Genomic DNA, 13,584 nt, shown 5'->3' with positions numbered 1-13,584 from the left:
CAGGCGACATTTCCCACAGTCTGTGATCTATCATCCAAGGCTTAAACACAATCAGGTCATTTAATCTCATCCAGCCGAACAGTATTGGATCAGCCGTCCATTTTACAATCCACCTAATAAACACCAGAAAGCCAAAGCAGGCAGGGCAGATTAAAATTAGACTCCGGAATTACTGGGCAGATAAGGTTAAACCTATCCCCAATATCTACTAATTACCCTTGTGCACCTTCTGGATTTAAGTAAAACCCACCACTAAAAACCTCACAATTACAATACTCTTCTCTTGCTTTTACACCCGTGTCCTCAATCAAAGCCTATTTAATACTACGCTGAACATTATCAAGGAACTTCTGTAAACACAGTGCTGTGGGGTTTTATCAATTAATGAGATGAGACTAAGAAATTATTTACTGGTAGTTTTATGAGCACACAACCTTTATGCTTAGTTCATTAGAATTTCAGAAACTTCGGGCTGGATTTCTGTGGAGTTTGGGAGACTCCAAGGATCTTTAAAAATAATGGATTAAACTCAGATCAGGATGTCCCATCCCACCTTGGGCAAACATCATTTTAGTGAGTAGACAATGTCACAGCTGCGAATTAGGAATCAGTTAGACCGTTTAAACCCACTACACAGAAGAAGCAGATCCAGTTTTCACTCCATGAATGGCCTCAACTTGCAAAGTGTGTTCCATTTCTTCATGGTAATTGCTCCAGAAGGGGGAAGAAGGTCTGCAGAACTATCAAGCTGTCAAGTCATTTAAATTCCCAGCCCTGAGATTTTGAAAAACCCCCTTATCTATGTCTCTGAGAGTAATAAAGTCAATTCTAGCAGTTTCTAAAGGATATCATTAAAGCAATATTACTGCTTGACCGCTTCCATAATGTGTCATTATCTTTAAAGCGGAGGGGAGAGGATCCTGTGAGTTCACAGTTTGATTGACAGCTCTAAGTGGCTATTAAAGGGTTATCTGTCTTTGATGTGGCGTTATGAGTACAAATGTTTGGTTTTATAAGGGATTAAGTGCTTGAGGGTATTTCATTCACTTGAATGGGTTGCCATGAAATTAAAATGGGTTCTTTTCCAGCATTGTCAACCCTCCCCAATTGGCTGGTAATCTCCAGGAATCAGCATTAATCTTCTGCTGGCCAAAGAAAATAATTTGAGAGATTTTAAACCATAATGACAGTGGTGAAGGGAGCAGGCAAGCAGACTGGATTTGCCAAAGCAAAGTTTTTGCCTTTCATCTGTGAAGCGGCTAGGAGGGATGGGTGTGGGTCATGAGTTAGCATGGAGAACATGTGGTCTATTGTGGATGATTGTGGGACATGACTTGAAATGGAAAGTAAAGGGGGTGGCTACTTCTTCCCAAGATAGGGATTCCCAGCATGGAAATTTCCTGACTCAAGATACCCACTGCTGAATTGAAAATTCAGCCTCATCTAATATTTTTCCAAAGCATTTTGCTGGAAAATGATTGTTTCTTTTTATTCACTATTGAATTAATAGGCATTGTTGGTCAGGGGGAGCATTTCTTCCACACCACTGTATGCCCCTGTAAACGTGGTGATGGATCATATTTGATGCAACTAAGTTTCTTGCTGGGCCACTCAGGGTCTTGGCGGGGTCTGCATTCCCGACTCAGGATTTTCAGAAGGCAGTGGAGGAGTGTTGGTAGAGAAGTTGGGAGTGGAAATAGAAAATGCTCCCACAGGAACCAACCCTTGTGGAGGTTGCGGGTCGGGGGGTTTGTGCCTGATGTTAAAAGAAGTAAAAGGAGGCCCGAGGCCTGGGCGGGGTCACGTTGCTGCCTCCGTCCAGCCGCTCACAGTAGGCAGGAGATGGCCCTTAACTGGTCTTTAATGGCCACTTAACTGCCTCAATTGAGGCAAGGACAGGGGTGAGTAAGGGATGGCTTAGGCCTCACCTGTTGCACTGTAAAGACAGGTCGGGATGGGCGACCACCCAGTGGGAAAGGCCATCCGACAAATTTTGCGGCCAGTTGTTGCCTAGAAATCTGCCAGCAGATCAATACACATTCCTGCCTCATGTACAGGTCCAACTGAGTAAGGAGCTATTCAGCGATTGATGTTGGTCATCCACAATATCTACCATGCTCTGAGAAACCTGCCCAAAGTTAGACATTGCTCTGGCTCTTCTGATGGTTCAGATGTTCAGGGAATGGGGAGTTGGTCCCTACACACCAGGGTCTGAATCCTGGGGCTACACTGACTCAGCTTACCTCCAGCAGGGTGATGTACAGCACTACCAAAAACAAAGCACGAATGACGTAATTTTTTTTCAAATAGTATCTTCTGTGATGTCAGCAAGTCCCAAAAGAACTTTACAGCCAATGAAGTATGAAAATTCTGGCCTTGGATCACTGTCTCTGCAGAGTTTGCACATTCTCCTCATGTCTGCATGTGTTTTCTCCCACACTCCAAAGAAATGCGGATTTGATGGATTGGCCATGCTAAATTGACCCTTAGTGTCCCAAGATGCACAGGCTACAGGGATTAGCCAGATTCTGGGGACAGGGCAAGGGGTAGACCTGGGTAAAATGCCCTGTTGAAGAGTTGGTGCAGATGTGATGGGCCAAATGGCCTCCATCTGCACTTTAAGGATTCTGTGGACACCCAAATCAGGAGCAGGGGAAGGCCACTCAGCCCCTCAGCCCTACGCCACCGTTCAATAAGATCATGTGGCTGATCTGCCTGTAACTTCAACCCCACGTTCCGGCCTACCCCGATAACCTTTCACCCCCTTGTATAGGAACATATGAGTATACTTGAGGTTTCATCACTGCTATAATGGAGGGCAGGCAGGTATTGTATGACTGATCTACAAATCCCAAAATTGGGATAGGCAAATTGGAGCATTCGTTTTTGTTTTCACTTTTCTGGGGCAAGAGGTATAGTCTTAGTATAAGGGATAGCAAATTTAAAACGGAGGTGAGGAGAAGCTACTTCTCCTAAAGTTTGATGGATGTTGAGACAGTGAGTAAATTTGAGGAGGAGTTGGGCAGATTTTTAATTGGGGTAGTGGGTTGAAGGGCTATGGGGAGAAGGCAGGAAAATGGCGACGAGGAGCATATCAACCCTGATCGAATGGTGGAGCAAACTCGATGGGCTGAATGGTCTAATTCTGCTCCTTTAAATTATGACCATTTGATGGCTAATGCTGAGGATGGGATTGTATGATCTGCCGTGCCCTCTCAGGGAATTCAGCCTGGCAGCTGTCTGAATGAATGACTAGAGGACCTAACATTTGCATAACCAATGCCTAACAAGGAAAGGATAAAAGAAATGGAGCAGCAAAGAAGGGCAATAGAGTAAGAACATCTGTGGTAAGGCAGCGGCAGACACTTGCCCACACCCTCCCAGTATCTAATTGCTCCATGATGTAAATACATCCAAATCTGGAGCTGGATAAGAAAGTGTGTGTCTGGCTCAAATCACTTGGAATGCAACACAAAACCTGTGACAGTCACAGAACTTCTCTAGTGGCTCATTGAGCCTTTTGTGTCAAAAAGAGACAAGATCTGCTCAGCAGAGCTGCCTCATCCTCAAGTTATCTCCCTGGTGTCCTGGATCACCAAATGGCAATGATTAGGTTATAGTGTGCCACTTACTGACTCCACTCAAAGGCAAGACCAGTGATTAATTCCTAACAAACCGTTAAAATCAAGAAGCTGGGTCATTAACCTAATCTCATTTAGAAAGAATTCAGCTGAATGTAGAAATAGTACATAAAACCAACAGGGATGAGAGTGAATTGAAACCCATGTTCCCTCAATTCCCTCACTGTCCATTGTCAGTGTGTCTTTTTTTAAAAACAAAGAGGCGTAATTTTCTTAACGCCTGAGTGTGTGGACAATTTGAATAGCCAGCAGTAAGCTTCTTGTGCATTGCGGCAAGACATCCTGAAAGTCTAATACTACATCATATTCTCACACTCACTCATACACTCGAGACAGGACATGGGTGTCACTGCCCTTCCTACTCTGCTGTTTCTGCAGTTGTTGTATCCTGTACATAACAATGAAGAGGAAGACCAACATGGCTGCCTGATCATATTGTTGTTCACAGTTCCACTTTTCCAAATATGGGTTATTGTTTGCAGACATCCACCCTGGGGCTTTCAGGTAGTCGCCGTCCTGGTTTCAGAATGACCCATTCAAAATCAGGATGGTTTCAGGAGATGATTCTTCTCAGTCTGGAATGTGTTGTCCTTTTGACACAGTGTGATGGTTTGAATCTACAGACCAAGTCAGGTGACTCTCAGTAGTCGATGTTAGCAGCAGGGAAGGTGCTAACATAGTGGTTCAAAGACTCAGAGCAATGCTCTGGGAGACCTGGGTCCATAGCCCATAACACCAAAAGATATAGGAGCAGAATTGGGTCATTCAGCCCATCAATCATGGCTAATACGTTTCTCAACCTCATTCTCCCACCTTTCTCCCCTAACCTTTGATCCCCTTACCAATCAAGATCCTATTTATCTCTGTCTTAAATACACTCGATGACCTGGCCTCCACAGCCTTCTGTGGCAGTGAATTCCACAGATTCACCACCCTCTGGCTGCAGAAATCCCTTCTCACCTCAGTTCTAAAGGGTAGAACTTTACTCTGAGGGAGATGGTGAAATTTGAATTCAGTTGAAGGAAAATCTGGAATTAAAAGCCTAACGATGATCATTCATCTAAGATGACCATGAAACCACTGTCAATTGCTATAAAAACTCAAACAGAAAATGCTGGAAAATCTCAGCGGGTCTGACAGCATCTGTGGGGAGAGAATAGAGCCAACGTTTCGAGTCTGGATGACCCTTCCAGTATCCACAGTCTTTTATGTTTATGTTATAAAAATTCACTAATGTCATTTAGGGAAGGAAATCTGCAGTCCTTACTTGGTCTGACCTACATGTGACTCCAGGTCTAAGCAATGCGGTTGACTCTTAAATGCCCTCTGAAATAACCATCAACGACTCAGTTCAAGGGCAATTAAGGATGGGTGATAAATGCTGGCAAAGCCACTCTGCAAATAAATTTAAAAAGTTTAATGCCATTTCTTAAAACGTGGCCAGATTTTGAAAATACCACACTGATTACAGTTCACGCTTCAAAAGTTAACAGTGCAGCATAACACTTATAACAAGTATAAATAGGTTGAGATATCAGCGGAGTTTTGCGGGTGTGCCACACTGCTGAAGGTGCCATCTTTCAGGCAAGATGCTAAACCAAGGCCCCATATGCCCTCTCAGGTGGATGTAAATGATCATGTGGCACTATTTTGAAAAGAATAGGTTACCTCTTTCTGGTTAATCTTTATCCCTCAACTAACATCATCAACAACTATATGATCTGGTAACTATCATGTTGCTCTTTTCAATTCACTGCAGTATGCAAATATCTCTACTTTCTCAGGAGAATAAGGAAATTTGGCATGTTTGCTACAACTCTCACCAATTTTTACAGAAAACATCATTTCCAGTTGTACCGCAGCTTGGTATGGCTCCTTCGCTCTGACCAAGACTGCAAGAAACTACAAAAGGTTGTGAGTATATCCCAGTCCATCACACAAACCAGCCTCCCATCCATCAACCCCGCTACACGTCCCACTGGCGTGGCAAAGCAACCTACCTAATCAAGGACCCAACGCACCCCAAACCCACTCTCTTCCACCTTTCTCCATCAGGAAAATGATAAAAAAGTCTGAGATCACATACAAACCAACTGCAAGAACAGCTTCTTCCCTGCTGCCATCAGGCTTTCCAATGGACCTACCTTACATTAAACTGATCTTTCTCTAAACCCTAGCTGTGACTGTGACACTACAATCTGCACCCCCTCCTTTCCTTCTCCCCTATGTACTCTATGAATAGTATGTTTTGTTTGTATAGTGCATAAGAAACAATGGTTTTCACTGTATGGTAATATGTGTGACAATAATAAATCAAAAATTGAACAATGTGGTTCTAACACAAAATCATTTCATTGGCTGCAGAGCACTTTGGAGGCACATGAGTTTGTGCATGTCATCTTAGTTGGCATTACAAACTGTGTTCATTTCAAAAGGATCCTGGCATATTTTGTATCCATCAAGAGTTTTGTACTGAATTGAGAAGATCAATATTTTTATTGAATGCTGTAACTATACATACCAGCATATTTACTTTAATTAGCGTAATCATTTCTGAGGTAAATAAAAGCATATTAATGGAGGGCACGGTATTTGATTCCCGGCTTGGGTCACTGCCTGTGCGGACTCTGCACATTCTCCCCATGTCTGCATGGGTTTCCTCCGGGTGCTCCGGTTTCGTCCCACAGCCTGAAAGATGTGCTGGTTAGATGCATTAGCCATGCTAAATTCTCCCTCATTGTACCCAAACAGGTGCCGGAGTGTGGCAACTAGGGGATTTTCACAGTAACTTCATTGCAGTGTTAATGTGAACCTAATAAATAAACTCAAAAACTTTAAGCTTTAGTGTCGGTATAACCGGCATCAAGGTACTCAGTAATACGGACTGGAAACTCCTGATTTAGAACTAACTTATAATCCTTTGAAATTTCCATGGGGTGACAGGGGTTATGCCCTGAGATAATGATCAGTCAACTAATCTACAGCACATTACGATAAAGATGTACCTTACTGTATTTTGTTACATGGGAATGTAAATAAAACTGTAAATATATAAGGCAGCATACATGATAAATATAATTTAGAATGCAACAAAAACCCCAAAAGCAATAGAACATCTTATTATTCAATGAAATTTTGCACTTGCCTGAAGGAATATTACCTCATGCGCTACACACCCAGCCTATCTTCTTCAAATCCTAATGTCATTGACGGATCCCCTTCCTACTTAAGGGACACGTTTCTACCAGTCAAATAACAAATTAATCTCTTGGGATGTTGCTCAGGTAGATTTGCATCTTGCAAGAGTTTAGCTAATGGAAAATTCCGATTGCTTGTACACTATAACCTAGTGAAGAAGGTTTCTGACAATTGAAGTAGGAACAAAAACAAATAAGTCACTGTGGGACAAAGAAGAATGAGGTTATGAAGATATGTGTTCAAAGACTAGCCTCTTTTATTGAGAAAGAGCTTAGCATAGAATCTCTACAGTGCAGAAGGAGGCCATTTGACCCATCACATCTGCACTGACTCTCTGACAGAGCATATTATCCAGACCCACAGATTCACCCTGCTAATTCCTGTAACCCAGATATCTTGGGGCAATTTAGCATGGCAAATCCACCTAACCTGTGCATCTTTGGAGTGTGGGAGGAAACCGGAGCACATAGAGGAAACCCACACAAACACGGGGAGAATGTGCAAACTCCATACAAGCAGTCACCCAATGTCGGAATTGAACCTGATTCCCTGGTGCTGTGAGGCAGCAATGCTAACCACTATGCCACTTAGAGAATACAACTCAGCCAAAGGCTAAAATTGTGAATGTGATGGTAAGCTAAGTAAGGAGGTTGTCATTTTTAAATTGATGCCAACTGGATCTTTAAGAGCCTGGGGATTTTTGGAGGAAAACCTAATAGGTCAAGTTTTTTTTTTAAGTTCTAAATAAGAATGAGATGGAGTGTTAATTGAAGAAGGTGTAATGGAATCTGATTTCAGCATGGCCTGAATAATAAAACAATGTTTAAATCTTGGCTGCCTTGATCTCAAAATTGTAATATCATAGAGTCAAAGAGTCATAGAGGTTTACAGCATGGAAACAGGCCCTTTGGCCTAACTTGTCCATGCCGCTCTTTTTTTTTAAACCCTTAAGTTAGTCCCAATTGCTCCCATTTGGTCCCTATCCCTCCATGCTCTTTGTTACCCATGTAACTGTCTAAACACTTTTTAAAAGACAAAATTATATCCGCCTCTACTACTATCTCTGGCAGCTTGTCCCAGATGGCCACCACCCTCTGTGTGAAAAAAATTGCCTCTCTGGACACTTTTGTATCTCTCCCCTCTCACCTTGAACCTATGCCTCTAGTTTTAGACTCCCCTACCTTTTGGAAAAGATATTGACTAGCTAGCTGATCTATGCCTCTCATTATTTTATAGACCTCTATAAGATCACCCCTCAGCCTCCTATGCACCAGAGGAAAAAATCCCAGTCTATCCAGCCTCTCCTTATAACTCAAAACATCAAGTCCTGGTAGCATCCTAGTAAATCTTTTCTGCACTCTTTCTACTTTAATAATATCCTTTCTATAATAGGGTGACCAGAACTGTACACGGTATTTCAAGTGTGGCCTTACCAATGTGCTAAATTGCCCTTCAGTGTCCCAAGATGTGTAGGTTAGGTGGGTTAGCTGTGTTAAATGGGTTGGATAAGTAAGGTGCTCTTTTGGTCGGTGCAAACTCAATGGGCTGAATAGCTTCCTGCTGCGCTGTAGGTTCTAAGAGTTGGTGAATAGACAGCATGGATTTAAAGTAATTGACAAAAGAAACTTTGATGAAATGGGGAGAATTTGTTTTAGCCAGGAAGTTGTTCTGATCTGAAGGCACTGCTGATAGAATGGTGAGTGGAGATTGAATAAGCTTTCCAAAGCAAATTGGATAAATACTTGAAGACGAAAATAATTATAGAACATTTGCAAAAGAGCTGGGGCACTGTGACTAATTGGATCTCTCTTCAAAGGTGGGCTGAATGGCCTCCTGTGTGATGACTCCATAATGTGAAGCCCTTGTGTGCCTCTAACTTCCCTTCATAATCCGATGCGCACGTTTCTACAACTCAGCGTTACACATTGATTCACGTTCTCCCCAACTCTGGTGGTATTATCCAGCCTCTCCGCACCATGTTTTCCAGCGGAAGAGGCAGTTCGCCATTGACGACCAGTAAGATCCTCTTATCCCTCCGGTGTCTATGAAATTTTGTGAGGATCACCTGTCCCACCATCAGGGAGCTCACCATGGGGTAGGGGGGGAGGTGGTGCTTCGTTGGGGCTGGAAGATGTCACCACTGGGAAGGGCTGGAAAATCCCATCCTCTGTTCAAATGTCGTGGTTTCTTACGCTCGTGGCCTTGATCCGTTTTAAATATGTGGCCAAGGATTCACGATTAAAAAATTGAGAATGATTTCTCACAAACTTTAAGAGTGAAATTTACTGCTGCCATTAAAAGAGGAACAAGCGTGAAATGGAGAGTCTCCCATCCTTGCAAGAAAGCAGAGAGATCAATGTAACCCCTTGAATTTAATCAATGGAAAATTGGAAGCTTAGTTTTTATGGGCTCTGCCTGTGGAAAGCTCTATGCTAGGAGCAACTAACCCACAAAACCCATCGCTGTATTCCTTTATCGCTGGAAGCAGTACTGATTCTGACTAATGATGTTGTTTCGGAATGTTAACATTTGAATGTTCTAATGTGGCGGTATTGTCAAAGGAAATACTTCATATTTATTTTGTGAGATTTCTGATTTCCACTCACAGAAAGGTCTAGCAAATATATTGTGAGTGGTTTTCCTCTAATACTTTAGGCATGACAGAGCCAGAATGGCAAAAATGGCCTCTTAAATTGTGACTTTGATTTAGACTGTGTTTAGTTGATTTCTTGGCAAATAAATTAAAACCAGCATAGCTGCCCAAAAGGTCACAAGACAGATGATTGCCATTTAAACAGCATGTTAGGCTCATAGGAGCGGCATGGTGGCACAGTGATTAATGCTGCTGCCTCACAGCACCAGAGACCTAAATTTGCTTCCTGACTTGGGTCACTCTCTGTGTTGAGTTTGTATGTTCTCTCCTTGTTTGCGTGGGTTTCCTCTGAGGGCTCTGGTTTCCTCTTCCCACAGTCCAAAGATGTGCAGTTTAGGTAGATTGACCGCGCTAAATTCTCCCTCAGTATACCTGGAAAGGAGCGTGGCAAATAGGAGATATTCACAGTAACTTCATTGCAGCGCTAATGAAAGCCTACTTGTGACACTAATAAATATAAAAATTAAAGAGGCGGCATGGCACTTTGGTGGCCATCACTTGTCCTAACACCTTTTTTTAAACAGTGTCCATTAACATTAATATCTGTCCACGTGCAATGCTTAGAATGAGGACAAACAGTTAATGCTTTTTGGAAAAATAACAATTGTGTGGTTGCTGCACGTATCAGTGAACTGATTATTGTTAGCAGATCATTAATGTCCATTTTAATATTCACCACTTGAACTTGATACTCACCATTCCAGCTTGCTGAAACTGTCAAGAGAATTGCAGAAACACACCAGGAGGTTTTCTGGGATACTTTGACAAAACATCAGCAATGCCCGAGCAACATTTATTCCAGGAATTCTCTAAGGACTTCACCTAAAACGTTGTGCCAATCCATCCTATTGGAAGTCATGAGGAGAAAGGGGAAGTTTGACCAGGTGGGTTTATCTAGGGGTTCCCTTTGGTTTGGACACGGCAGGAATGGGAGGAAGGTAGGGGTTTCAGGCTGGGCAGCTCCAATCATTGCAGGAGAGAGAGCCTCAACATAGTGAGAATCCTCACCCCACTGTGGGCACAGGACATCCCTCCTCCTCCAAACCTCCTGCACCAGGACCTTCAATAGGAATCTCCCTCACACCCCGAGTCATCCTGCAATAATCAACATTGTACCAGCCAGTGCTTGCAACAATTTCAGTGAAAATGGCTGCAGGGAGACCACTTAGAATCCTTACAGTGCAGAAGGAAGCCAATTGGCCCATTGAGTCCGCACTGACTCTCCAACAGAGCACATTACCCAGGCCCTATTCCTGTAGCCCCACGTGTATACTCCGCTAATTCCCCTAACCTACACATTACGGGACACAAAGGAGCAACTTAGCATAACCAGTTCACCTAACTTTCACACCTTTGGCACGTAGGAGGAAACCGGAGCACTTGGAGGAAGCCCATGCAGGAACGAGGAGGACATGTAAACTCCAAGTAGACAGTCACCCAAGACTGGAATTGAACCCGGTTCCCTGCGCCGTGAGGCAGCAGTGCTAACCACCGTGCCACCCAGCTCCACGTGAATTGCAATTGAAACAATACTTCAGTGTTAAACCTGGTACTCCAGACAAGTTCAAATTATAGTGATCAGCAATTAGGATTGAAATTGTGTGCTAACTGCAGACTTTTAAATGGGTTAGCCTCGTGAGTTCTGCAGCCATTTAGTGCCTGATTTCACCGTTGGGTCAAAATAACCCCTGCTTGGGCCACACGTACTTTACCTCACCTGGAAATGTTTGACACTGGAGGGGCAAATGTTCCAACTGCAAGCTTTTGACTGAAGATCCATACACAATTGGCCAATCGGTTCTTTAGGTGCAATTGACCTCGAGGGTTATGTGGGAAAGGCTTCTTGTTTCTCAGAATGGACATCCCGCAGCTTGACAACATGCCCAAAGTTTGGAACTAAAAGACCACATTAGAATGAAACTGAGTCTGGAACACCAGAACCAGACAAATTACTGCTAATATACAACATTACCAGTCCCTGAGGCTACTGTCAGCTCTTTTAATAACTTCCCCTTGCAAGCCAAACCAGTCTACTAGTGTTTACACCCAGACAAGTGTAAAGCTTGGCGTAAAGAGAAATGGTTCACTTATGTTTTGAGGTAACTGTGTGCTTACTGCATCTATCAGTGAAATTATTATAAGAGTGACAAGGTAGATTTGGATCGAATTGCAAAACAGACCAATCGCAAAGGAATGGACTTTAATGGCTCAGTGTCACATATAACTCAGTGTGGAGGAATGTTCAAAATATTCTGTTTCAGTTGCTGCAATTGAACCCATCTTGAATTATTCACTGATTACAACAGTGCTTAATGATTAATTAGATATCATTGCTCTCCAGTAATTTGCTTGATAACTGCATGTCCCTGGCAGTAACATATATTTTCAGCAAACTAAATAATTCAGCAGTTTTGTCACTGAAATGGTTTCCTTCATTCAATTACAGACTTCCAGCACAACATGGTCACCCTCAATGGACAGCGGATTTGCCACAATTTGTGTTCACTTTTTCAGAGTATACATTCACCCTACTGAGCGTGCTTCACTGCTCAATTTATAAAGCTCCATAGAGGTCACAGGCAGCTGCATTCACCAGTTCACTGCACCATTGTGGGATTTTATATCCTCTCTCGTGCTTCTTTTGATTGAGAAATCCAGGGTAAAGGGAAAAAAGCCTATAGTGCAAGTTCATCACCAAAGTTCAAATAAAAGACATAGACGAGAGGGGACAATTCTCCCAGCCTGCTGCAATACTCTAGCAATGGAGCAGGAGACACCGGCTGAGTTTGTTTCACGGGCTCTGTGCTAGATGCCATCTTTGGCTTCAAATTTTTTGGAGTCATCAACTCCGTGCCAGAAATTGGTGCAGAGCTGATTTAAATATTGAAATTTGAACTTAAATTTCAGTTGTGGACCCACTCGCGTCTGCCTCCCAACCCCACCAGGAGTGGTTCACCCCAGCGGGGTTTACTCCTGATCCCCAGTAATTAGGAACAGACAGCCCAACTCCACTGGAGGAAACAGAGGTCATGGAGACACCCCCAGGAGGTCACGGAGAAAGGATGGTACCCCCAGGACAGTGCCAGCCCGGCAGCGCCAGCCTAGGCCTCAGCACTGCCCAAGGTGCAAACTGGCAATGCCTAAGGAGCACCTTGGCACTGCCCACTAGGTATTGGGCAGTGCCGGGGTGGGCTGATAGGTGGTGGTGGGGAGTGTCCTGCTGCCACACTGCATTGGGATTCGTGGCAGAGGGAGGAAAGGGAGTGATCGGTGTTGGCTATTTGGGTGGGGTGGTTGGGGCTGCTGGGGAAAGGGGGCTCGGGAATGCCAATGATCAGGAGGTTGACAGTGCGGGCCTCCCAATTGCGGTGGGATTGTGGAGCAGTTTCCCAGATAGAAACTGTACACAGGCACTGGTGATGAGGGCAGGCATAAAACAAGGAGGACAATGGTTCCCTGAGACAAAGTGACCTCTGAACACCATGCAGCGAAGACCAATACATGTTGTCAAAGCCTTCTTCCACATCAAAAGTGAGATCCAAGTTCAATTCAAGCAATGCAGAGTTACATAATTGGACCATCTCAGTTCTGGTATCAGTAAAAAGCAAATAGATTTGGGCTCTTTTCTATATCAAGAGAAGACTGAATATGACCTGATAGAAGCCTCTTATGGTTATGAAGAGCTTTGGGGGAGCAGATGTTTCCACATGTGCAGAATCCAAAACAACAGGTCATAAATATTGTAGTCACTGAAAAATCTGATAAAGAGTTCTTAATTCCAAGTAGTGAGAATATGGAACTTAATACAACAAGGAAGAATTGAAGGAATATCATAGACACATTTACAGATATACGAATTAGAAGTAGGAGTTGGCCATTCGGCCCCTCAAGCCTGCTTCACCATTCAGTAAGATCATTGCTGATCGGATTGTAACCTCAACTCCACGTTCTTCCTACCTATGCCTGATAACCTCTCACCCCCTTGCTTCTCAAGAATCCACCGACCTCAATGACTCTGCCTCCACTGCCTTTTCAGGAAGAGAGTTCCAAAGACTCTCACAATTCTGGGAGGAAATAAACCAAGGAAAAACA

Source organism: Carcharhinus amblyrhynchos, chromosome 18 (genome assembly GCF_965287045.1).
Source record: "Carcharhinus amblyrhynchos chromosome 18, sCarAmb.v2.hapA, whole genome shotgun sequence".
NCBI classification, from domain to species: Eukaryota; Metazoa; Chordata; class Chondrichthyes; order Carcharhiniformes; family Carcharhinidae; genus Carcharhinus; species Carcharhinus amblyrhynchos.
This window is presented reverse-complemented; position numbering follows the sequence as displayed.